General features: G+C 40.9%; 1 protein-coding gene and 1 non-coding gene across 2 annotated transcripts in view; one reads left to right on the top strand and one right to left on the bottom strand.

The window, feature by feature from the left end:
* Window positions 1-26,352, bottom strand: part of GIPC2 (GIPC PDZ domain containing family member 2) — a 327,817-nt gene that overhangs the window by 157,974 nt on the left and 143,491 nt on the right. The window lies entirely within an intron of this gene.
* On the top strand, window positions 20,050-20,153 carry LOC123795461 (U6 spliceosomal RNA). The gene has a single exon (XR_006780510.1). It is a non-coding gene; the product is annotated as a U6 spliceosomal RNA (small nuclear RNA).

Below are 26,352 nucleotides of genomic sequence, written 5' to 3'. Positions count from 1 at the left end.
TGAAAGGATACAGCAAATTGAATAGCATTGTTTCACAAACTCTCTGGGTGTTGTATGAGACATTTAAAGGGTCAGAGTTTGGCAATAGTTCAGCGCTGTGAGGAAATGATCATGGGATGTGCTCTACCTTTGGAGCCTCTCAGTCACTCAGGAAACTCTGAATTATGGGAATAAGCTATTGCACATGCAAACTGTATTCACTCTGAGATTTATTAGTGTTGCTCCAACATCTTCTATTCAAATGCAGCCAGATTCTCTCCCATGGGCATATGATTTCCACTGAATCAAGAAGGAACTGTGCCAATCTCAGAAGAATACAATGGATCCTTTAGAATTTGGGAGCAAAACTAATGCTTTAGTGCTGAAAATAAACATGAACATCCCAGCACTCTTTCCTCCAGAAACATGTTGCACCTGAAGGTTTGATTCCCAGATCAGCTCACAAATGTTTGTTTAATCCACACTGCTCCTAAAACACTTTATAAACAGCACTCTTGGACATACCGCATGAGAACCTTGTTTCTGTTGATTTAATGAATAATTCTGGAACACTGGTTGTGTGCCAGGCATTGTGCTTGTACTGGGGTTTCAGAGTTGTCGAGTACAGAGAACACAGTCCTTGCCCTCAAGGAGCTCACCTTGGATATGGTGATGACTTTTTAGATACAACTCTAAAAGCATGATCCGTGAAAGAAAAAAACTGATAAGCTGGATTTCACTGAAATTAAAAACTTCTGTTCTACAAAAGGCAATGTCAAGAAAATTAGAAGACAATCTGCAAACTGGGAGAAAATATTTACAGAAAACATTTGACAAAGGACTGCAATCCATCCAAAACCTAAAGCTCTCTTAACACTCAACAATAAGTTGATTAAAAAATGGGTCAAAGACCTTAACTGACGCCTCACCAAAGAAGATACACAGATGGCAAATAAGCATATGAAAGATGTTCCACATATGTCATCAGGAAAATGCAAATTCAAACCACAATGAGATATGATTATACACCTATTAGTATGGCCAAAATCTAGAATGCTGACAACACCAAATGCTGGTAAGAATGTGGAACAAGAACTCTCATTCATAGCTGGTGGGAATGTAAAAATGGTACAGCCACTATAAAAGACAGGTTGGCAGTTTCTTACAAAACTAAACAGGTTCTTACCATGCAATCTGGCAATCACTCTCCTAGGTATTTACCACAAGAAGCTGAAAACTTATTTCCAGACAGAAACCTGCACACAGATGTTTATAGCAGCTTTATTTAAAATTTCCAAAACTTGGAAGCAACCAAGATGCCCTTCAGTAGGTGAATGGATTAATAAATTGTGGTATGTCCAGACAATGGAATATTATTCGGTGCTAAAAAGAAATGATCTATGAAGCTATGCAAATAAATGGAGGAACCTTAAATACATATTACTAAATGAAAGAAGTCAATCCAAAAAGGCTACATACTGTTTGATTCTAATTATATGACATCCTGAAAAAGTCAACTCTATAGAGACAGCAAAAAGATCAGTGGTTGCCAGAGGTCAGGAGGAAGGGAAGGTTGGGTAGGTAGAACATAGGGGATTTTTAGGGCAGTGAAAACACTCTGTACATTTTAATGATTATAACATAATACATGTCATTATACATGTGTCCAAATCTATAGAATATACAACACCAAGAATGAACCCTAAGTCAAACTAGGTCTTTGGGTGATGATGATATGTCAACATAGCTTCATCAATTATAAAAAATGTGCCACTCTGTTGAGTGATGCTGATAATCAGGGAGGCTATGTATGTGTAAGGGCAGGAGATATATGGGAAATCTCAGCTGCTTTCACTCAATTTTGCTGAGAACTTAAAATGACTCTAAAAAATAAAGTCTTGGGGCGCCTGGGTGGCAGCGGTTGAGCGTCTGCCTTCGGCTCAGGGCGTGATCCCGGCATTATGGGATCGAACCCCACATCAGGCTCCTCCGCTGTGAGCCTGCTTCTTCCTCTCCCACTCCCCCTGCTTGTGTTCCCTCTCTCGTTGGCTGTCTCTATCTCTGTCGAATAAATAAATAAAAAATCTTTTAAAAAATAAAATAAAAAAAATAAAGTCTTTTTTTTTAATTTTCAAGGACACTACAAAAGCAATTTTAAAAAAAGCAATACAAAAGATCGATAAATAAATTTTAATCTAACAGCTTTTAAATGCAAAGTCAGATAACATGCCACTTTTATATCCCAGAGATGGAAAGGATAAGGAAAAATGGTCACTGCCATACATTCCTGGTGAGAGTGTCTACTGATACAGCATTTGGCAAAACAATTAACCAAGTCATATCAAATACCTTTAAAAGGTGCACAATTTTTGACCCACTGATTCTGTTTCTAGGAGTTTACCCCAAGTAAATAACTGTGCATATGCACAAAAATGCATATACAAGGATGTCTGTAGTAGCAAAACATATATACATATACGTGTACATATATACAATAAATGATTATTAAATTATAGTGTACCCAAACAATAAAATGCTGTGCAATCCTTAAAATTGACACACTAGAAGAAAACTTAATTATTGAAAGATTTAAATTAATGTATACTGAAGATATAAATGGGAAAATATTATCCGCTAAAAGATTATCAGTGTTAGGGTTATGGGATTTTTTTTTAAAGATTTTATTTATTTATTTGACAGAGATAGAGACAGCCAGCGAGAGAGGGAACACAAGCAGGGGGAGTGGGAGAGGAAGAAGCAGGCTCATAGCAGAGGAGCCTGATGTGGGGCTCAATCCCGTAACGCCGGGATCATGCCCTGAGCTGGAGGCAGACGCTTAACCGCTGTGCCACCCAGGCGCCCCAGATTATGGGATTTTTAATTTCTTGTGTCTGTCCTAAATTTTCTATAGTAAGCATATGCTGCTTTTGAACAAAATTATTTTCATTGTTTGATCCCCCTTCACAAAAACTTATTGAAAAGAAATAAGTTTCCTACCTTGTGTTAGGCACTTTGAATAAACTGTCTCTGACCCTTAGTATAGTATAACAAAGTAGCTGTTATCTCCGCATTTTCAGTGAAAAGACTAAGGCACAAAGCAGTAGTAAGTTTCCTAAAAGTCACTCAGCTTCTGTGATGGTTAATTTTATGTGTCATCTTGACTGGGCCATTGGGGTGCCCAAATTAAACATTATCTCTGGGTGCATCTATAAGGGGTGTTTCCCAATAAGAGCAGTATTTAAATGGCTGGACTCAGGGAAGTAAATTCCCCTCCCTGATGTGGGTGGTCATCATTCAATCCATTGAGGGTGTGAAGAGGAAAAAAAAAAAAAAAAGAGGCAGGGAGGATTTGCCCCCTTCCCAGCTGCCAGCTTGAGCTGGGACTTCTGTCTTCTCCTGCCTTTGGACTGGGATATACAGCACTGACGGGAGTTCTCAGGCCTTTGGAATTATACCACTGGCTCTCCTGGGGCTCCAGATTGCAGACGGCAGATTGTGAGCCAATTCCTCATAATAAATCAAGATGGATGGATGGATGGACGGATGATGGATGGATGGATGGATGGATGGATGGATGATGGATAGATAGATAGATAGATAGATAGATAGATAGATAGATCCTATTGACTCTGTTTCTCTGGAGACCCTTGACTAATACAGAGCCAGGATGCAGCCTAGAACTGCTTGACTTCAGCCATCACTCCTCACAATGTCTTTAAGATTACCGTACTACTTGCTCACAGTAGTGAGAACACCAGATTCTAACCACCACTGGCCCAAAATCTAAAAATTGCTGAAGCAGGCAAGAGTTTTAGAAACATATAAAAGTTTTAGAAACAATAAAGTTTTAGAAACATTTGTATGAAAAATAGGCTTCTATCAAAGGATCTATATAAAGTCACTATAAGCTGCACAGAACCAAGAGGCAGATAGGGTTACCTCCTCCAAAAACTTCAATAACACAATCATTAAGAGGTAGAACTCTTTCCAATGAAGTGAAAATTGCTTCTGTCATCCCTGCAAGTACTGCTGCTACAGTACGGGTTGCAAACTCAGGGGTCCTGATGCACTCTCGGAGAAGGCAAGCTAAGCCCTCATACAGACCAAACCTAAGTGCCAGAGTAGTTGTCTACTCCATCAGTGGGGGAAAGGATCCCACACAAGTTTCAGAAGGCATCCCTCCTCAACTGAAGCACTGCATCCCGTGTTTTGATTTCATACAGCTGCTGCTGAAAAAGGACCTTCTGAATGGGAAATGTGACTGCTCCGTTGTTGAAAGCTGCACAGCAGCCAAGAATGATAATGCTTCATTTCACCAACATTTGCAATCTGAGGTGATAGATCTTGTTTTGAGTATGTTAGGATTGACAGCCTCTTTTCATGAGCTCTGGATCCACCATGTTGCTTAAGATTGTTCTTCTTCATGAAGGATTTCTTTAACCCACTACAGCAGGTGCCGGCTCCATGCACAGTAGCCCCCAGCCCATAGGTCAGTAAGCCTACAAGTCCTCATGTACATTGCTTTTCACACTGCTTGGAGCAAATGGCATACAGCTATATTATCTAGTCAGAAGCTTAAAAAATTATTACAGGCAAACTTACAAATTGGAAAAGGGAGCACATAAACAGGAATCCTTAGATGAATTTTCCAAAAATTGTGTAAGTTGTTCCAAATCTTTATAAAAACCTTTCTCAAAAATGTCTACCAAATCTCACTACAAGAGACCCTGAATTTGAGGTGAAGATCTTTTCTCTTATTCTAAGTTGATTCAAAGAGAGGAATGGAGAAACTGGAAAGATAAAAATATCTGGGTCGCCTGGCTGGCTCAGTCAGTGGCGTGAACAACTTGATCTCGGGATTTTGAGTTCAAGCCCCATGTTGGGTGTAGAGATTACTTAAAAATAAAATCTTTTTTAAAAAGGGAAAGATAAAAATATCTGAAAAGTATAGTATAATCCTGTATTACACTGCATCAAATGCTGTAAGACTGGTTACAGAGTGACCAGTTTACTTGATTCACTTAGAGTTTAGAAAGCTCTACACAGGGGCTCCTCGGTGGCTGAGTCAGTTAAGTGTCTGCCTTCGGCTCTGGTCCTGATCACAGGAGGGTCCTGAGATGGAGGCCCTCATTGGGCTCCCTGCTCACCGGCGAAACTGTGGTCTCCCTCGCTTTCTCTCTCTCAAATAAATAAATAAATAAATGATCTAAGAAGAAGAAGAAGAAGGAGGAGAAGGAGAAGGAGAAGAAGAAGAAGAAGAAAGCTCTACATAGTACAGAGTATAATTGTGTCTTATTTATTATGAATTAGGTATAGTATAAAATTTGTGGTCATCTGACACCAGAAACCAGGTCTAATGACAGGAGTCTAACCTTCTATTGCAAAATAAGAATATTTCATTGTCTTGATTTTCATCCCCCTTTTATCATGACAGCGATGTATGTTAGCAATTCCACCTATACTACTTCTATTCTCTTGTTCCTACCCCTCAGCCCATACGAGTTAATGAGGTTCCCTTCAAAGACAAGAGATTCTAACACTAAAACAAAATTCTCTTCTGTAGAAATCCTCATTTAAAAAAAAAAAAGTTAAAGAATTTTCCAAAAAGTGTTAAAGATACCAGCAGCTGCTCTCTTTCATAATACAAGACAATGTTCTTGTGGAAAAACTGGGTGAGAATCCAGGAAGCATTCAGAGTGACTGTCTTTCTGAAGTAAACATCTATGTTGATGGGAAATTAAGACATACACACACATCTGTATTCAGATTTCAAACACAATTCCCAAATGAAGCATTAGAATTCCACTGGTTTTTAGGGGGGAAAAATAATAAAGATCTCCTAAGCTTTGTAAAATATTGTATAACAGCAGCCAAATTCAACTACACCAGATTAGGTCTTTCATCTATATGTTCTGGGAAACAATTAGGAAAATTAGAACTGATTTTCTTAGGTTCTTTTTAATAACTACCATCTTCACCAGCTTTGACGTCAAGCCTATGATCCTTCTGTGCCACCAATGCCAGCCATGGTATTTGTTTATGATGACAGTTTCTTTCCTAGTCTAGTCATTGATTTTTCCATTCCACAACACACTTAGTCATGAATGTTGTGTTTATATACTCTGTTACAGAAACATTCCTGCACACCACGAGCAGCGGGGGCTGTCACTCATATGCCACTACCTTGAAATAATACATCTCTCCCTCCCATTCTCCTTCTTCCTTCCAAGGATAGCGCACAGTGGAAAGATGACTTCACTGGTATTATAAAATGCACTACAACAATCCCGCTTCCTAAAGGAACCACATCCTTGTCATCAGAAAAAGAGAATACTAGGGAAACACAAAAATAAGAAAATTATATATGTGAGCCCACCCTATCTCCATTTGAAGATCAGCCCCCTTAGAGGCAGGAAATAATTCTTCTGGGTGTTTCTTCTGGTATCAAGTTCCTGCATAGGCAAGTGAATTCACAAAAGAAACTAATGATGAAACCTGAAATGCTTTCTTACTGTTCCCTTTATTTTTAGTGTCTTTGAGTAAAAAAGAAAGGGATAAAGGAGCAAGGATAAATAGAGAGGGTGAAGAAGTAAAGTAGTACTTTACACTACCCGCCCCCCCATCTCCAAGCCTCAGAGACAGACCACCACTAAGTACTCAAGCTCATTTTTAAAATGAAGAGTTTGGGGCTCACAAGGGGGTGAGTAGTTCGTGGCACACAACTAATCATTGGCAGAACCAGGTTTCAAATTCACTGATGAGTATCTAGACTTCGGTGTTTATATATTGCCAGGTAAGTGAAGAACTTTTGACAACAATTGAGCTAATAGCCTGAATGGGGAAAAAAAAACAAACAAACAACAACAAAAAAAAACCATCGCTATCATCTTGAAATCTAATAAAGCTAGTGTAGTCAAAAACTCCTCTTGGCCAGAAGGCAATCTTAGGAACACATCCATAGGGGCATCTGGGTGGCTCAGTCAGTTAAGTGTCTGCCTTCGGCTGAGGTCACGATCCCAGGGTCCTGGGATGGAGCCCCACATCGGGCTCCCTGTTCAGTGGGGAGCCTGCTTCTCCCTCTCTCTCTCTGCCTGCCCCTCTGCCTACTTGTGCTCTCTCTCTGTCAAATAAATTTTTTTTAAAAAAATTTAAAAAAAAAGAAAGCATCCATAAAACTTCTAGTTTTAAGCAACACAACTTCCTGGTGAGTCCTGTGTAATAAAGTAACTACAAAATGTGTATATAATGAAGCAACTTGTTTTATAAGATTACTGCATACAAACTAGTAAAGAATTGGAGGACTGTACTAATTTTCTATTGCTGAGTAATAAATGACCACAAGCCTAGCAGCCTTAAAAAAAATGCCACTTATTAACACACAGGTTTGTAGATCAGAAGTCCAACATGGCGTGCCTCGGTTCTCTACTCCCAATGTTACAAGGTTGAAATCAAGGTGTTGGTCACCTTCTGTGGGGTTCTGAGGAAAAAATCCACTTCTGAGATTCATTTTTGTTGTCAGAAGAATTCACTTTCTTGCATTTGGAGGACTGAGGCCATTTTCTAGATGGCTGATGCCAACCCAGAGAAGACTCTGCATTTAAAAGTTACCTGAGTAGGTCAGGCCCACCTGGATAATCTCCCTTTCTAAAGTCAGCTGTGCCCTATAATATAACCTAATCACAGGAGTAAAATTCAGCAAATTCCATCTGGGGAATTAGGCATGACATATAGATCAGGGGCAGGGGTAAAAAGTCTTAGAGGCCATCCTAGAATTCTGCTAGCAAGTGACAGAGATTGAAAATAGTACACCTGACATGTTGAACAAAAAAAAACAAACACAAAAGAGTACATGCTGTTAGATTCCATTTATATGAAGTTCAAAATAGGCAAAACTAATCAGTGCTACCAGATAAAGTCAAGAGAGTGGTGACCCTTAGGGTCAAAGAGGGATAGAAATAACAGTATATCAGAAAAAGGATTCATTCAACAAGTACACATTGAATGCTTATCAAAAGCTAAGTAAAGGGAATTCCATGGCAATCAAGACAAGGCCTCTGGCCTCAAGTAGCTTAAAAATCTATAAGGGAAGGGGCGACTCGTTGGCTCATTGGTGGAGCATGCGACACTTGATCTCGCGGTCAGGAGTTTGAGCCCCATGTCGAGGATAGAAATTACTTTAAAAAATAAAATCTTTAGGGACACCGGGGTGGCAGGCAGGTAAGCATCTGCCTTTGGCTCAGGTCATGATCCCAGGGTCCTGGGATCGCGTCCTGCATCAGGCTCCTTGCTCAGCAGGGAGCCTACTTCTCCCTCTGCCTGCCAGCCCCCTCTCTGACAAATAAATAAATAAAAATCTATGAAAATAATATTATAATCAGGGGAAAACAGAGACTAATAGTCTAGAGACTAAGAAACTAATAAATAAATATCTACCACTCATTGTGATAAGCCTCATGTGTGGGAAAGTAGGAGGCACTCAGAGAACATACAGCATACGGCAAGGGACCCAAACTAGTTTAGTGGTTCAAGAAGTAACATTTAAACTGAGACCTGGAAGAATTTAGGTAGGCAAAAATGGGGAACAGTTGACTTGGTGATGCTGGGTGGTTAGGGACTGATCACCACTTACCTGTAAGACGTGACTACTTAGAGGCCATGTAAGCTCTGTCTCCATCACTATGAGAACAGTCTGGAATGATGGAGGCACTGGTATTGCTCGAACCTGCACTGGCCAAACAACTCTTTGAATGCTAGGACATTACCAGTTCTGGACATTCTTCCACCGAACAAATACTGACAAGCTAGAGAGTGACCTGAAGGTAACCACCCCGCAACATAGGAGCTTGAATCAGTGAGAAAGGAGTACAGCAGAATGGCACAGTGGCTTCACGCTCATGCTCTGGAATCAGACTGCTGGGTTGTAATCCTAACTCCATCACTTGCTGTGTGTCCTTGGTCATTGACCTTCTGTAAGCCTCAGTTTCCTCATCTCAAAAATAGAGACAATAATGCAAAACTGCCAAGAAGTAACTAAAGAGTAGCTTCTTTAAGAAATACAAATGTCTTCAGGTAGAAGATGTATTAGACTCATTCTGTGTAAGTATGGTACTGGTAGATTGGGGGGGTTAAAGATTTTATGTGTCTTTTTGAGAGAGAGAGAGCACAGGCATGTGTGGAAGGGGAGGAGGGGAGGGAAAGGGGCAGAATGGAAGGGGCAAACAGGGAGGCACAGGCTCTGAGCATGGAGCCCAGCATGGTGCTTGATCTCACAACCCCAAGACCATGACCTGAGCCGAAATCAAGAGTCGTATGCTCAACCAACTGAGCCACTCAGGTGCCCCTTATGCATATGAGAAAGAACACTTCTCCTGCCACTCTCTGGCTCACCAGCCATACCCAACTGTCATCGTCCAAGCACACAAATCTCCCTTAAATGCCCGTACATTTCCCCATCTTGTTCCTTTCCTCTGGCATGTCCTACCCACTCTTGTTTGCTTAGAGTTTCTATTCATCCTCCAGAGTCTCAATTCGTGCATTGCCTTGCTGATAAAGATTTTCCTGTGCACATAAGACAGGACTGGATGATCACCTGTCCATGCCCTCACAGTACTATGACTATCTCTAAAGTAACATGCGTCCTATACCATAACTGCTTATTCATACATTCATTTCTCATTGTTATGAGCCTCTTAAGAGGTAAGACCATACGCAGCACTTGGCACATGGTAGACAGTAAAAATGTTCACTGAATGAACCGAATGAATAAATACTATTGCCTTAAGAGGCAATGAATTCCTGTCACCAGTAATATTTAAACAAAAACAAGACAATTGCAGACATATACAGACAGGACTGGAGTGTCTGACACTCAACTTGTGAATCTCTAAATAGGACCCTCCGAACCTGAGAGTCCTTGGTGCTAGATGAAGAAAACTAAATCACAAGGGCACAGAGAAGAAAAAGTTCTATGTTCGGGGAACAGCCAATGCCTCTGTTTCCCTAAGCAGGGGAAGACAGGATAGAGATAGGACTACAGCAAGAAAGTGATGGCACACCGAAAAGAGGAAAGGAAAATTCTTTAAGAAAGGTCCTACTTCAGAGGAGTGGGCAAGGTAAAGTATCCATCACTGGATGATAAAGCTTGCAGAGCCTCACAATAGCAGACAGCTCTTTCCACCTGTGGTTCCCCAGGGGCAAGGGGAAGCAAGCGGAGTTGCCACAACACTGTAAAAATGGAGTGATTTGACATGAGTTGTGGCCTACATGGAGGAACGGGATTTGGTCTCTGCCACAATCAGGCCTCTCTATAGGAAGAGAGAGGGGGAGGAATAAGTATCCAGACATCCCATCACCCTCCAACATCCTGCCAGTGCCAGCCAACAGCCAGACCCAACAAAAAGCCAGACAGCAAGGAAGTCTGGGGGAGGCAATCTGCAGAAGTCAGCCTCCTGAACCCCAGAGCGGGGCAGACAACGAGTAGCAGATTAATGGCATAAACATCATTTGGTGAGCCCTCAAGAGCCGCCACAGAGTCTGGGGCTTGAGGATGACATGATCCAGGCTCCTTCTAAGGATGGGAAATCTGGTGGCTGTAATCAGAATGAACTCTGCATGGGGAGACGGAGATGGAGGCCGGGAAACAAACTAGGAAATCATTGAAATGGTTGGAGTAAGAGGGGAGGAGCCTAAGCAAGGGGACACACTCAGTGTTCACATCAGCCTCTTGGAAGGCTCCTGATTCTCCAGCAGATTGCACAATCCCTGAGCTGCGTACTGTACTTATCGATGGCCCAGCAAGTCACAGAGGTGGAAAAGAAGTCTCTAAACTGAGAGTTCTGGTGTCCACTTGTCGGTCTCCCCCTGATGTTCACTTTCTCTCTTTTCCTTTGTGTCTGTGTGAACTGAGCAGGGCCAGAGGAGAGTAGCCTTAGCAACTGGAGGGTCCCAGAGCAGAGGGCAGTAATTAAGTTTCTTAGCATAAAAGGCCAAAACAATGAATAGAAATCCATAGGAAGAAAGCCCTGCTTGACTATCAGTCGTCACTTCTCCAGGATTGTGACATCTTAATGCTTCTCTGGCTACCCACCCTCTCCTCACACCTTGACCAAACCCATCCTTCCTGCCTTCTCTCTTCCATAAACTATCTTCCTTGGGCCCCAACTCAAAGGGATTCATTCCCAGATGTTACATTCAAAAACTGACAACCTTTTCTACAACTAGATCAACACAGAGAGGACTAGAAGAAGCTTCATGTTCACTCTGTGAAGCCTTCTCTTTCTGCATGAGCAGTTTCAGGCTCCTTTTTCCAATGCACCGTCCCTTATCTCCGTCCCAGCATGCATCACACCAGGTCAGTGCCCTGCCGCGGTGGGTGCAGCCACAATAGGCACCTGATATATCCTTTCACCAGCTGGTTAGGAAATGGCTCTGGTTCTATTCTTTGTTTCCTGTTCAGAATGAAACTCTTTTTTTTTATATATATATATATTAGTATTAGTTTGCAAAGTTTCCTAAAATAAAAAGAGCAGTGACTGAATCCTTAGCTGTTTTCTGAAACACTATGCATCAAGGCCTCACTGGATTGGGATTTACTTCTTTTCTCCACTGCATCATTAGAAGCTTAGCTACACTAAGAGGATTACTCACAATACAGTATCACTGAGCACATGGAGAGCCTTTAAAGATAGTTCCTCTCTCTACAAACTCCTTGCCAGGCTTTTCAAAATCAAAGTGTGGAAGGAAGGGACATCTGAAAAAGAAAAGGGCTGAGTTCCCACACACTTAGAAGCTTTTCCCCTACTCACCTATTACCATACCATCACCAGCAACATGAATCAACAAATCCTGATAAATAGTTTCTATTCTCAGACTGAAGGGTAAAAATGACACAAAGCAGCAACACAATGTGTGTGTGTGTGTGTGTGTGTGTGTGAGAGAGAGAGAGAGAGAGAGAGACAGAGACAGAGACAGAGAGAGACTATGCTCCCTACACACACACACACGCATGCACGCACTCACTCTTTCTAACTTGTCCTAAAGCAGTCCTGTTTGCATGATCAGAAGCTGCGTTTGAGTTGGAATTCTTAGAACAAATGAAGTGTTCCTGAGATTCTCCCCACTTCCCCCACCCCTGCAGTATGTCCACAACCCAAGGACAGCAGGAACACCAATCAGTCAATCCATAAGCTTTTGCTTAGACCAGAGCTGTGGTGGAGACAATCAGATGCCCCTGAGTGGAAAATAGCAAGGCCAACTGAAGGCCAAAGTGGCAAGAAACCACTTGGAAACCATGTGTGCCCATGAAACAGTAAATAACATTGTCTGGATTCAACAATTCATTTTGTTGATGAATCCAGGACACAGTTATTTATCTTACTAAAAATCTGTCTTTGTTTTTAGACATCTTTTTAAAAACCAATTTTAATGACACTTTCTTTAATCCTCCTTCTATTTGTACTCAGGTCTGTTTTCTATACTCAGAGCTACACAAATAAATTACTGGAATCATTACCCTGATGCAATCTCAATCTCTTTTATTTGACTATGTTTTATTCCTGACTTTCAAATAGACACATTACAGTTTCCTTCCTAATGGAGCCCGGTGCAGAAAGGGGATGTGTGGCCCAAAGGGGGCCAAGAGATAGAAGTCTCCTCAGCGTGGGTGGGAGACCTGGCCACAGGTAAGGGGGGACTAGGGCTGCATGGAATGAACTGCTACAACCATCAACCAGGCAGCTAGCTTCTGATGGGTGGTTCTTGCTGGCTTAACTTTCAGAAAGCACCCCACTTTCCCAAGCCTCATGGACCAGCTCCTACTTTTGCATCTCATTTTCTTTAGCAAAAAGGAGAGGAATCAGTACCGGAAAGCCCTGAGAATCAGGGAGAGTGAGTAAACGGCTTTATTTTTCTCCCTCAATGGAACATAAGTTCTTTAAAGGCGGAAGCAGAAGAGAGGTGGTTCATTATGAACTATTAATGTACTAAAATAAACCAGTCAGCAGAGTGTCAGCCGACCCTGGCTTTGCTGAGGAGGAGGAGAAGAATGTGAGGGGTCTGGACTCTTTTGGTTCTCAATGAAACATTGTTGCATTTTGCTTTGTTTTTCAAAGAAACCTCATTTTCCTGGCTGTGATATGAAATGTTTCATTTTCTCAGCCTGCATTAAGCAGTTCAGCTTATGGCTATAAATGGTCTCTGGCTTTTGTCACTAGAATGAGTTGTTCAAATGCACAGTACTCAAAGATGATGGCCTCAAACCATTATAAGCAAAATTCTTTCATTCTTCATTCAAGTAAACAGGTCTGGAACAACTTCTGAATCTGGCATGGGCAAGGGTGTTCTCTCAGAGCCACTTTGCAAGTAGATATGTATAGTAATCTCACCCTCTTACTCTACTAATTAATAATGTTGTGTGCTTGAAAAGCTGCTGGCGAGGGTCTCACCTACATGATCTAGTCATCTTTTTTTTTTTTAATTTTTTTTTTTTTTTTTTTTAGATTTTATTTATTTATTTGACAGAGATAGAGACAGCCAGCGAGAGAGGGAACACAGCAGGGGGAGTGGGAGAGGAAGAAGCAGGCTCCCAGCGGAAGAGCCTGATGTGGGGCTCGATCCCAGAACTCTAGGATCACGCCCTGAGCCGAAGGCAGACGCTTAACGACTGAGCCACCCAGGCGCCCCTGATCTAGTCATCTTGAACAAGGAAAACTAACTGGTGGTAAGGCATGTGAGAAAAGCCATATGGCACAGCAGTGATACACACTGACTTGGATGTTTACCTGGATGCAATTCCCATATCTGCTACTTTCTAGGGCAAGCAGGACAAACAATTCAACCTAGGTGTTATACATGCAAAGGACTTGGATAAAGACTTAGCACACGATAAGTATTATACTAAGTGTTAGCTATTGTTATTAAGGCAAACTATCGTTATTAAAGCTCTGGCTTTCAGGGCTCTAAGCCACCACCAAGAGGACTGAAGGATCCAAACCCGAGGCTTCCTCCTACTGAAATGGCTGAGTCATTTCCCAGGCCATTCACCAGTCCCTGCTGAGGCTGCCCTGTCTTGCCAGTGAGGCTACCACACTAACATGAATGCCCTTCACCACTGCCCTCTCCAGCCTCTCAATGCTGTCCTCCCAGTCTCCTGCATTGATCCTATTGTTCTCCCAAATATAAGGGAGGATTCTCTTTCTACCATTTCTGCATCTCTTCATCAGACTAAGTGTGATCTTGCTCGCTCCATTTTTTAATAAATCACCCATAAAGGGTAGTTGCATTAAATAACTTGATAGAAGCTATAACATGGGCCAAGTCAGAAAACATTTGAGTGGCAGCTTAAATAACCTGCTTAAAAGTTTTTTCCCACTATTTAAAATTACTCTTCATGGAGGTAGTGAAGGCATCTTGATCTCTCTCTATAAATAAGTATCATACTTTATGCATGCCCCCACACACACATCAACACACACACACAAGTATACACATGTGCACACACACTCTTAAACAACACCTTGCTGGAGAATTTTGGTCTCCTTGAGGACCAATCAACAATTCCAAATTCTCTATGCAATATTCTCAAGGGCACCTATCAAGTTCACATGTATTATGTGTCTATCTGATCAATTAAGTTGTTGGAAGCTATTACAGTGATCTTTAACATAAAATCTTGTGTACCATCCTTTATTATTTAAAATATGTTCTCGTTATCACTAAGATGAAAAATGTCTGCAAAGCAGAATCGCTGCTGTTCTCAGAAATCAATGAAAGCAAGTCTGGTTGCCTCCATTAAGATCAAAGAATTAGTACAAATATACAAACAGAAGCCCATAATAGCAAGTCCAAATAGAGTATAGGGGTAGCCTTGTGGTTGGTGCATGAACCTTGTAGCCAAGAAGACTAGGATTCAAATCTCAGTATGGACACTAATTAGTTGTGTGACCTTCAATTTTCTTAACCAGTCTGTGCCTCAGTTTTCTCATCTGTAAGATTTAGATACTAATACTGGCCTCATAGATATATTGTAAGGATTAAGTGAGAAAATGTAGGTAAGGCATTTGATACAGTATATAGCAAGCATGTGTTTAAGATTTTTTATTTATTGATTGATTTTAGAGAGAGAACATGAGCAGGGGGAGGAGCAAAGGGAGTGGGACAAGCAGACTCCATGCTGAGAGCAGAGCCTGACTCAAGGCTCTATCCCATGATCCCATGACCCTGAGAGTATGACCTGAGCCGAAATGAAGAGTAGACACTTAACCAACTGAGCCATTCAGGTGCCCTGTAAGCATGTGTTTAAAAGCTATTATTTCCATGGGTGCCTGGGTGGCTCAGTCAGTTGAGCATCAGACTCTTGGTTTTGACTTAGGTCATGATCTTATGGGTGGTGAGACTGACCCTGCTCAGTGGGGAGTCTGCTTGAGAGTCTCTTCCTCTGCCCCTCCCCCACTTGCACACGTGCACTCTCTCAAATAAAAAAATCTTGTAAACATAAGCAAATAAATAAAAACTATTGTTCCCAGGTGATAATCATTCCTGATGGATTCTGAAATAAACGAAAGAGTACTCATCTAAATAAAATATTCAAGACGGTTAGTGAGTTACTGACCAGGTGCCACTTTGCCTTCTTTCCAGATACCTGCATACCTTGATAGTGTGATTTGCAAAGCACTACAAAGCAAGGCAACATCAGTCAAAATAGCCAGATATTCTACCAGACAACTCCAGCCATTAGAGGGGAGTCTAAGGAAAAGATGACAAAAGCAGAGTATGAGACAGAGCTTTCAAAGTGGGGCAGATTCACTCAACAAATGGTTATAGGACACACGTGCCAGGTACTAGGAGTACAGCATGGAACAAAATGGAAAAAACTCTTCCCTGTGGCGCTCTTACGCTAGTGCAGGGAAGCAGAAAACAAACAACTAAATTAATAAAATACAAAATATATAATATGTCTGATGGTGAAATGTGTTATAGAGAAAAAATCAAGTAAGGAATGGGAATAAACAGAGACACGGTGGGTAATAGTTTCTCAAGATAAAGCAGAAAAACCCATGCATTACTCCATCAAAATCAACTCCCCTTGCCCTTGATCCATAAGTGACAGCAGGTGACCACACCATTAATTAATCCTTAGTAACTATTTTTTGAATGAATGACATGCTTCAAGAAAAAAACAAAATCTCAGAAAATAAAGCACACTTTACGCACCTGTTTCAACTAGGTAGAATTAGTATCTGGTACATTTAAACATTCAATAAATAGTTGCTGCATAATTCAGTGGCTCAGCAAGTAAGTGAAAGGATTATAGGCTTTCAGGAAAAGTGATCAGGGCTCCACCTACAGAGCCAGCTGCTAGTGACTGCAATATCTATAGTAAAAATAACATGTGCCTGATTGCTCACCCATACCTGGCATTCCTCTAAGCATTTTATATTGATTATCTCATTTGAACCTTGCCACAATATTGGAGATTCAGGGGAGGAACTGCCCAGTAAAGGACCTGTGAAAGCCTTCTCTGTTGAGTGGTGCCCTTCCCTGTCAAGAAGTGCATCCTTATCAGTCAATAAGTTGGGTCCTGAGTAGACTTCAGAGCAGTGATTCTGATTACCAGCCCATTAGGTGCTCTTCAAATTACCAAACACGAATGCTCACATCTTTCTACCCAGCTGCCAGATCTTCTCAGCAAACCACTGATTCTAATAACCCTCCAGTCCAGACTCAGAACTTATGATCTTTCCCCTTTCAGTCACTGTACTGGTGTTATCCAGCATTCACTGTATCCAAAGCTCTAGAAGTAATAAGAGACTCTATGAATTTATAAACAGACCAAGAAAGAAGGCTCAATACTTTAAAGTAAAAGCAAGCAAGCAAAATAATGTTGTACCCTGGGGTGGACACAACAGGTGCAAGAGGGGACTGAAGACTGATTCATACCTTTGGAGGCTAATTTTGATTCCCAGGAGGAGAGCCACTGAAGGAGGAAGGACAGAGCGGTAACCTGCAGGTCGGTATAGGCAGCTTCACATCACTGGGAGAAGAGGTAGGTAGAACTGTGTTCTGGCGGCAACAAAAGAACACCCCAAAAACGAGCCGCAGCATAAGCCTCATCAGCAGCTGCTTGCCAAGTACAAGCCAGTCCCAGACAAGACTATAGAGCCCATACCTGTCTGTTGGACCCCATTTTGAATATTGAAGAGCTGAAAAATCAGTGCTGCTTTACAAGAAGTCAGAGCTACTGAAAAACCAAACTATAATTGAGAGAAGATTTGATTTACTAGGAAAAACAAATTGCTACAAAAGTAGTGATGTAACCAGTTCTGGAAACAAACAGTGCCTGTTTCATACTTGTTTCCAGTGTTTTAAAAGGAAGGAGGCAGCATTTAGTGAGGAAATGGAGGCGATAGCTCAGATGCATGAAGGAACAGAACCGGAGGGAGAGGGCCTCATGACCCTGTGCCAGATGTGGTCCAAATTCAATGCTAATCTGATCCTGTTGCTCTCCTGCTTAAACCCTGCAGCAGCCTCCCACTCCCTTTTAAGTAAAGCCCAAACGCCTTCACCTGGCCCCTAGAGACACAAAATCTGTCTTCTCCATGGCTTTATCTCACCATTTGCCTCTTCCCTGCAACCATTCTGAACTTTCCGTAGGTCCTCACAGATGCCCCCATCCCTGTAGCCTTTAGTTAATTACATGGGACACTCTTCCCCTTCCTCTCCCAACCTTCATCTGACTGGCACCTGCTCATTCCTCAGATCTCCGCTTAAATATCATTTCCTTGAAGAGGATTTCCTTACCCTCCTCTAGGTTAGATCCCTTGCTCTGTTACCATCCCTACATTTCCTCTTCCGTAATACTCATCATACTTTGTGATTAGTACTGATTTATCAGTCTTCCCTGCTAACTAGACATCTTTTTAAGTGCTCGTAAAACACCTGTTAAATTAATCAATAGATTGAATAGAAACAAAATTTTTTTTTTTGCTGGTGCCATTGTTTATTCCCTGAGGAAGCTTCAAATGCTACTAATCGGTATAATTTAAAGGTTCATGGATGATTACCAGTGTTATAGGTTTGCATTATGGTTTTTAAAAAATATTTATTTATTTATTTTAGAGAGGGGGAGGGGCAGAGGGAGTCACAGAGAGAGAATCTTAAGCAGGCTCTACATCCAGCACAGAGGGGCTATATCTCACGACCCTGACATCATGACCGGAGCTGAAATCAAGAGTCAGTGGCTTAACCCCCTGAGCCACCCAGGCTCCCGGGCATTTTCATGTTTTAAAAGTCAATAGATAGGGAGTGAAGGAGATATCCAGATATCTGGTCTTCTAAATATTATTAAACAGACAGCAATTTGAATGTTAAGTAGTCTAAGCATCCTTCACTATTTTCACAACTTGGCAAGACATAAAATATAAACCAGCAGTTCTTTGGAACTACTGTTCTCCGCCTGTCTGGGAAGACCACGGGCATCATTTTCCCTCCCCCGCAAGCTAGCACAGCCTTGGAGGCCCTTGGCCTGGCGTCCCCTACAGCCCGAGCTGCTCCCAAGGTCTGACCCTAAATCCTTCCTTCTCCCTGAATTCTAAAATGAAAGAAACACACACACACACACACACACACACACACACACACACACACACACACATTAAGGAATATCTCAGGAGAGAAGAAAAAGGAAAATTCTAGCAGTTTATGATCATCCCATAACTTTCTCCAAAATACATTCTATGTAACTACTTTTCTACCTTGCACCCAGGAAATACTATCTTTCCCCTAATTTATTCTCACTTTCATTCATTCAATAAGCATTTATAAAGCTATTTCTGTGTACCTCGCATTGACTCTAAAATTTTTGTTGTTTTCGACATTTTGTATTTGATGATATAGGAGTTGCCTGTAAAAAGGAAAAAAGGCAGAAATAAGCAAGTTTTTTCTTTATTTCAGGGGTAAAAAATTAGTAATCAGAAATTTATTTAGTGAAACCTTAAGGAAAAAAGTTATGAATCTTTGAGTTGATGGCAACAGAGAAACCAAGTCGAACTGTCTTAAACTTCATGACTTCATTGGCTCACAAGCTTTTTAAAGGTCAGATACTGTTGCAGGTATGGTTTGACCCAGAGCTTCATATAGTCACTGGGCTCTGGCTCCTTTGGGATTCTCTGGGCTCTGCTCAGCTTCCCTCATGATAGCAGTTATTCTAGATCTCGCTTCTTCACAACACCAGTGGAAGAGAAGCTCTTCATCACCTCTCACAAAAGAAAAAGGAAGCTCGTTCCTGGAAGCCCCCAGTGAAAAGAATTTTTGCCCCTCTTGGTGGCCTGCATTTAGCTAGTTGCCCAACCTGGAACCACCTCACTCAGGGAATGCTATATACTTGTTGGTTTAAGCCAGTCAGGATTCACCTCTGGAGCCAGAAATGGTGTCCATTCCATGCTGGCTGCAGAACTAAGCAAAGTAAACATATCCCTAGAGGCAAAAAAATGAAGACTGTTGTAGAAATGAAAAAATAGATACCAAAGAAGCAATCAACAAATGTGCATTACACAGGTGAATCAACTTTTCCAAAGCAGCACTCAAGATATGTCATCACTCCTATGTAGCTTATAGAAACCCTAATTCTTAGAATTAGAAAGAATTATAGAGGGAGAATACAATCTATCTCCCTCATATTATAGCAGTTGAGGCTGGGAAAAGTGTAGTAAACTTCCCCAGGTTACACATCTAGTTAATGCCATTGAAAGGAACATAATAACCCAGGTGTTTTTATTTTTGATCCAACAGTCCTTCTCGTATGTCACTACTACACAATCCGGGCAAAATCAGACCATACGATGTGTCATTTCTGTAATTATCTAAACACAGAGCTTATTTGAAGAGAGAGTATGTTTGTTTGGTTTGTGAAGATGGGGTAGGTAGGAAAGAATGAAAGTATGGAAAAAGAGAACAATTTTAATCACTTTTTAATTTTGTTTTAACCCACACAACTTTCTAACACATTTATTGACCCAAAAACAAGAACTCAGAGCTGAGAAAATGTGACACTAGGACACTGGTAAAAAGAATCCAGTCCTCAATGCAGTGACACATATACTAAAATTGGAACGATACAGAGATTAACAGGGCCTCGGCACAACCATGACACACAAGTTCGTGACGTGTTCCATATTTATTTTTTTTGAAGCATTCCAAATTAAAAAAAAAATCCATATAATAACATAGCAATTGGGCTTGTAAATCCAGGTCCTAAGACCAAATACCATTTGAAGAAAAGACAAGTTGCTGGCTCTGTTCTCAAAAATCAGCGTGGTTTGAGACCTGCCAGATAATGTTCATTTGTAATGGCTTTGACATGAGGAGGAATTCTTTAAGGTAAAGAGAAAGAGCTCACGCTGGTCAATTGTTAAAAATCACAGAGCAACCTATGCCCTGGAGCTGGTGAACTCTCCTTCAGATCACAGAACTGCTTTTCATTTTCAGGGCAGGCCAGGTAGCAAGAACCAGCTGTGGGAGTGGGGAGACTAAACAACAGACAAGCAAAGTGCCCTCCTAGAGCCTGGTAAGTCTGTTGTAGTCATCACACCTCTGGTGTGGAGAGCCTATTCAAAGGCGAGCAGCTCACTCAGAGGGTACTTGTCTTAAACCATTATTTACCATTAGTACCTCAGTGGTAATTCATTTAATTAAACTTTTGCTCACTCTGCTGCCCTGCCCAGATTGCTCCAGCCTCTCTGCCTCCCCCAGACCATGCAGTCCACATTCAGCTTCTAAATAGAAGTTGAATTGTGTGATCCCACCCCTTAAAAAACACTTTGACAAATCCAAATGTTTCCAGAAAAAACCTTGCCTTGTTAATATGACCCACGAGGTCCAGAACCCACCACCCATGATCTGCTCTGTGCTCTCACCCACCAGAGCCCTGACACCACTTCCCAAGATACCTTCATTTTCATTCCTTCCCACCTCTGTTCTGGCTGTTTTCTCCACTTGGAAAGCCCTTCACTGTCTTGACTGTAGAGCACAGCCTGACCAGTTGTTAAGTCCCAGGGAAAGATTCTCTCTCCTCTCAAATTCCCTACATAATTTCTCTTTCAACATCCCCTATAACGTTATATTTGGGTCATTCTTCTTTTACCTGTTGGTCTCCTCCAGAGCAAGGACTCTATTTTATTCACCATTGTGTTGTTAAGCCATTGCATGGAGTAGATATCCAATTAATGTTTGTTGAGTTACACTGAAGTGAATCATCTAATGTCTATCTTACCTTCAAAGCAGAACCAAATCACACTTTCTTCCAGAATATGTCCTAAACTATCCTAACTGTAGGTTCAGTCTATGTCTGGAGTTAAGCTGGTTAATCCCTCTATTCAAAGTCAAAACTACACATGCAGCCCCAAACTCAACTCCCAGGACCAAGTGTGAACTGAGCCAAGAGATCTTCAGGTAACTGGAGTCCATATTTGAGAGCTTAGCATCAACCACCCTTGCCACTAATCTAAACTTGCATTTATTTATTTGTTCTTTAGTAAATATTTGAAAGCATACTTTGTGCTAGCCCAGTATTAAGTAAGAAAGAAATGTAGATAAAGAAGTTATGAACCCAACCCTCAGGGAGACCACAGTCTAGCTGGGGAGGGTGGAAGGATAACAGGCAACCCTGTTGCAAATCCTCTATCGTATATTGTCCAATCCCCAGTCTCTCTGTTTAATTTCTTGTCCTTGGGATTCTTTTTGCCTTTATTCTTATTCCAAAAACCTCAACTCTCTTTCCAGACTGAGATCTTGCAGTCCTACTGCCAGGACAAAAGCCTTGTTCCTGGATTTCTTTTCAGTGTAACCAGCCTTTCTGCAAGCCACTCTTCGATGAGTAAGGAAAAGGCAACTTCTTCACAGGGTCAGTGATCCTTTATATCAGGTCTCTCTGATATGGCTCTCAATCTGGCATCTAATATGAATTATCCGCTCTTCTTTAACCTTAATACAAGATCCTCTGGGTATCCAATTTAAAATGGACATCCCCAGGATCCATCCCCCAGATACTCTAGTTAAGTTATCTGTATGTATTATAAGTCCTCCAGACGATTTTGAGACAGATGGTACAGAGAGTTTGAGAAGCACTGTCCTAAGATCCACATGTTCATTTATGTTTTATAATCATGCATACTGTATCTCACCCAACCACTATAGCTGTGGACCCAGTAATTCTTCAAGGATTGCGCTAATTCCCTAAGTTTCCTACAAAGGAAGTGGAATTTAGACAGCAGAGGACCTACTATGCATGACTGTCTGCTTTGACTTTTGTATAGTATAATCCCCAAAGTCCCCATCACCAGGCACTGCCTACATACTGGGACATCTTAGATGTTTTTGGCTCTAAGTTTCTTGACATCAATCTTAGCAACATTCTGGGTTTTGGGGGCTTGAGGTTTTTTTGGATCTGAGTCCAAAGGCAAGAAAAACATAAGAAAAAATAAACAGTGGGACTACATCAAACTAAGCTTCTGAAAAGCAAAGGCAACCATCAACAAAACAAGAAGGAAACCTACTGGATAGAATATATTTGCTGATCATATATCTGTATCTGATAAGAAGAAAATATCCAAAATCTATAAAGAACTCATACAACTAAATCACAAAGAAAAAAAATCCAATTTATAATGGGCAGGAGATCTGACTAGACATTTTTCCAGAGAAGATATACAGATGGCCAACATGCACATGAAAATATGCTTAACACCACTATTCATCAGGGAAATACAAATCAAAACCACAATGAGATATCACCTTACACCTGTCAGAATGGCTGTTATCAAAAGGACAAGAACTAACAAGTGTTGGTGAGGATGTGGATAAAATGGAACTCCTGTGCACTGTTGGTGAGAATGTAATTTGGTGCAACCACTATGGAAAACAGTATAGTTTCCTCAAAAAATTAAAAATAGAACTACCATACAGTTCAGCAATTCCACTTCTGGGTATCTGAGGAAAATAAAAACAGTAATTCGAAAAGATATATGCACACCATGTTCGTTGCAGCATTATTTACAATAGCCAAGATATGGAAACAACTTAAGTATCCATTTATGGATGAATAGATAAAGATATATATATATACACACACACAATGGAATGTTACTCAGCCATAAAAAAAGAATACAGTGTTGCCATTTGCAACAACCTGGATTGACTCTGAGGCTATTATGCTAAGTGAAATAAATCAGACAGAGAGAGACAAATACCACATTATTTCACTTACATTGGGGTGACTATTTTGCAATATACACAAATGTTGAATTACTATGTTGTATACCTGAAACAATATAATTCTATGTCAATTATACCTCAACAAATAAAAAAGAAATAAATTTATAATAAAGGTAAAGGTCCTGAGGAAATAGTATTGCCAGAAAGGTCAGGTTTAGAAGAGATGCTAGAGTTTGCACTGAGTTCTCAGGGGGAAAAGAGGGAGTTTTAACCATCATAATAATATTTCCCATTTATTGGGGACCAGTTATGTCCCAGAAACTGTACTAGCTACATAACACATTTTTCTTCTAACCCTCACAACCATCCTTTGAAGAAACTGAGGCACAAGGAAGTCCAGAAACTTTCCCAAATTGACACAGCTAGAAAGTGAAAGAGTTGAGATAATTCAGATTGACCCCAGGTCCGTGGTCTTTCCACTATACCACAAATCAAGGAAATAATTATCACCGCCTCTTCAATTTTACCAGGGTTATTAATAAGGCACACTACTCCCTGAGAGACTCTATTATCACTTGGAAATTTCCAACAGGTTCAAAAATTCATAAGAAAGAAGGTTTTCTGGAAGAATCAGGGAATGGTTGGCTATTCAGTTGGGTATTCAGAACGATAAAGGAAAATGCCCAACAGCAGTGTTCATTATTCTGTCCAACTCAATAGTACTAAACATAAAATAAAATGAACTTGGACATTTCAATGTTATTTTCTCTTTGAAGCAACTGACTTCTACTTAATAGGACAGGAAAACAGACCACTGAGCATACTGCTGCGTGATGGCTCATCCTAATAAGGCTTTTTGGCTGAGTTTCTGTAGTTTCTGTCTGCTTGAAAGATCCCCTGGCCCCTTTCCTAATTGCAGGGGCTGCTCCCAGAATGAACACTAGATTACCAGGCCTCGTTAAAGAGCACTTAGGGCCACGCTGGCCAGAACACCCACATGGCTCCCAGGCAGCTGCGATGGATGACAATGATTAATTAATTGATGCCAATGGGGGTTGAAAGCTTGGGGTGAGGGCAAAAAGACTGGGAGCAGACACAGCACAGCCACCGATGTCACACCCCTTGGCACTCTAGCTGCTGTGTGGGACAGTGATGAGAACATTGGGTTTAGAGTCACTAGCCCAAGTCTGGGCCTACGGGAAATTGGGTCTTGCTAATTTCTGAGACTAATTCCTCATCTGTAAATGAGAAGAATAATTCCTCACAAAGGCAGAGGATTTTGTGAGGCTCAAAGAAGTTATTTGTATGTGAAAACTCCATAAAGACTACAACTAAGTTAATATTCCCCCTCACGTTGAGTACTTCCAATCTGGGCTTCTCTAACAAGCATTCATCATATTTTACGGTTACTACCTCTTTGTCCGTCTTTCTCTTCTAGGCTGTAGCTACCATAAGGACAGAGACCATATCAATATAGCTCTCCTCTGTATCTACCATAGTGCTGGCACTGTGGTTGGCCCTCAATAAATATTTGTGAGATAAATGGATAGATGATGAAAGCTTCCTCTATAGTATTCACTTATTTGTGAAAATTTCATTCTATGACAAAGCAAATCCCATTTCATCATCGTCTTAATTTTTGTCAGCTAATGGCAACTCTGTTTCACGTTGTAACTGCTATTTCAGGAACAGCATAGTCCTCAAGAAGTATATAGTTCAAAGAGAATAAGACATGCACAAATGAAAAATTAGGGGATGCCTGGGTGGCTCAGTCAGTTGAGCGTCTGCCTTCGGCTCAGGTCATGATCTCCTGGGATCAAGTCCCACGTTAGGACCCTTGCTCAGTGGGGAGCCTGCTTCTCCCTCTGCATCTGCCCCTCCCCCTGCTTGTGCTCACTCAGGCGTGTGCACTCTCTGTCAAAAAAAACAAATAAAATATTTTTTTTTAAAAAAAGAAAGAAAAATTAAGTAAAAACAAACACAGCAAATGCCATCTCTAACAAGTTCTCTTTTTTTAATTTCAACTTTTTCAAAGAATTAACACCTGGTTAATCCTAAAACTGCAAGTTTCTATATTTATAGATAATGACGATAAACCAGATGGACTATTATAAATACAAGTTCAATTGTGTAGAAATCTCAGACTTTTCTTTGTGGAGGAGTGAGTGCTTCCTGAAAGTGTTAAGAACCAGATGTAAATATTATGTGTGTGAAGGTGTGCGATAGAGGTGGTCGGAGGATGCTTCTGTAGCACCCAGTGAAATATTCTGTGGAAATAAAGATCCAGGTTCAAAACTTAAAGGTAGGATTTATTATTTACGAAGATATGCATGCAGTGAGAAAAAACTGGAAAGCAAATATAGAGCATAGGTTCAATGCTCTAAAATTTTTAGTACTTTGAAATTATAAATGTGGAACAAATATGCATACTAACCTAATAACTGGAGCAAGCCACCGGGAGTTTTTTCTCTAGGAGGTATTTTTTTTTTCTTTCCTTTCCTTTTCTTTCTTTCTTTCTTTCTTTCTTTCTTTCTTTCTTTCTTTCTTTCTTTCTTTCTTTCTCTTTCTTTCTTTCTTTCTTCCTTTCTTTCTTTCTTTCTTTCTTTCTTGATTTTATTTATTTACAAGAGAGAGAGAGAGATTGAGATCTCACAAGTGCGGGGGGGGAGAGGGAGAAGCAGATGCCCCGCTGAGTAGGGAATCCAATGTGAGACTCAATCCCAGGACCCTGGGATCATGACCTGAGCTGAAGGCAGACACTTAACAAAATGAGCCACCCAGGCACCCTCTAGGCAGTATTTTTCCCCTGTGAGAAGTCTACAGGGAAGACCTGAGGCCAGGGTATCACAAGACACAGGAAAGCTTGGGGACACTTCTGGCAAGAAAGGTTTGAGTGAAGTCTTTATCACTGTTGGGAAGGGTAAGCAGAAGGTGAAATGGTGATAACAACAAAGTGGTAGTTCTAAAAAAGACTTCCTAGCCTAATGGTAGCAATTGAGCAACTGGTGAACACTGCCATAATTCAGTTTGAAAAGAGAGACTATAGAGTTCCTTAATCATTTCTAATACCTCCTCCCCCGTATTCATTATCCAACAAATAATTCTGAAACTGAAGCTTGGTATTACTTACCTGCTAGTTAATTTTAAGCCTTTAACCAGAACTAGTGC

The sequence above is a fragment of the Ursus americanus genome, chromosome 12, assembly GCF_024610735.1.
Source record: "Ursus americanus isolate L20-20 chromosome 12, mUrsAme1.1.p, whole genome shotgun sequence".
Classification (NCBI taxonomy): domain Eukaryota; kingdom Metazoa; phylum Chordata; class Mammalia; order Carnivora; family Ursidae; genus Ursus; species Ursus americanus.
The sequence above is the reverse complement of the archived record's forward strand: the minus strand, read 5'-3'. Positions and strand labels throughout refer to the sequence as shown.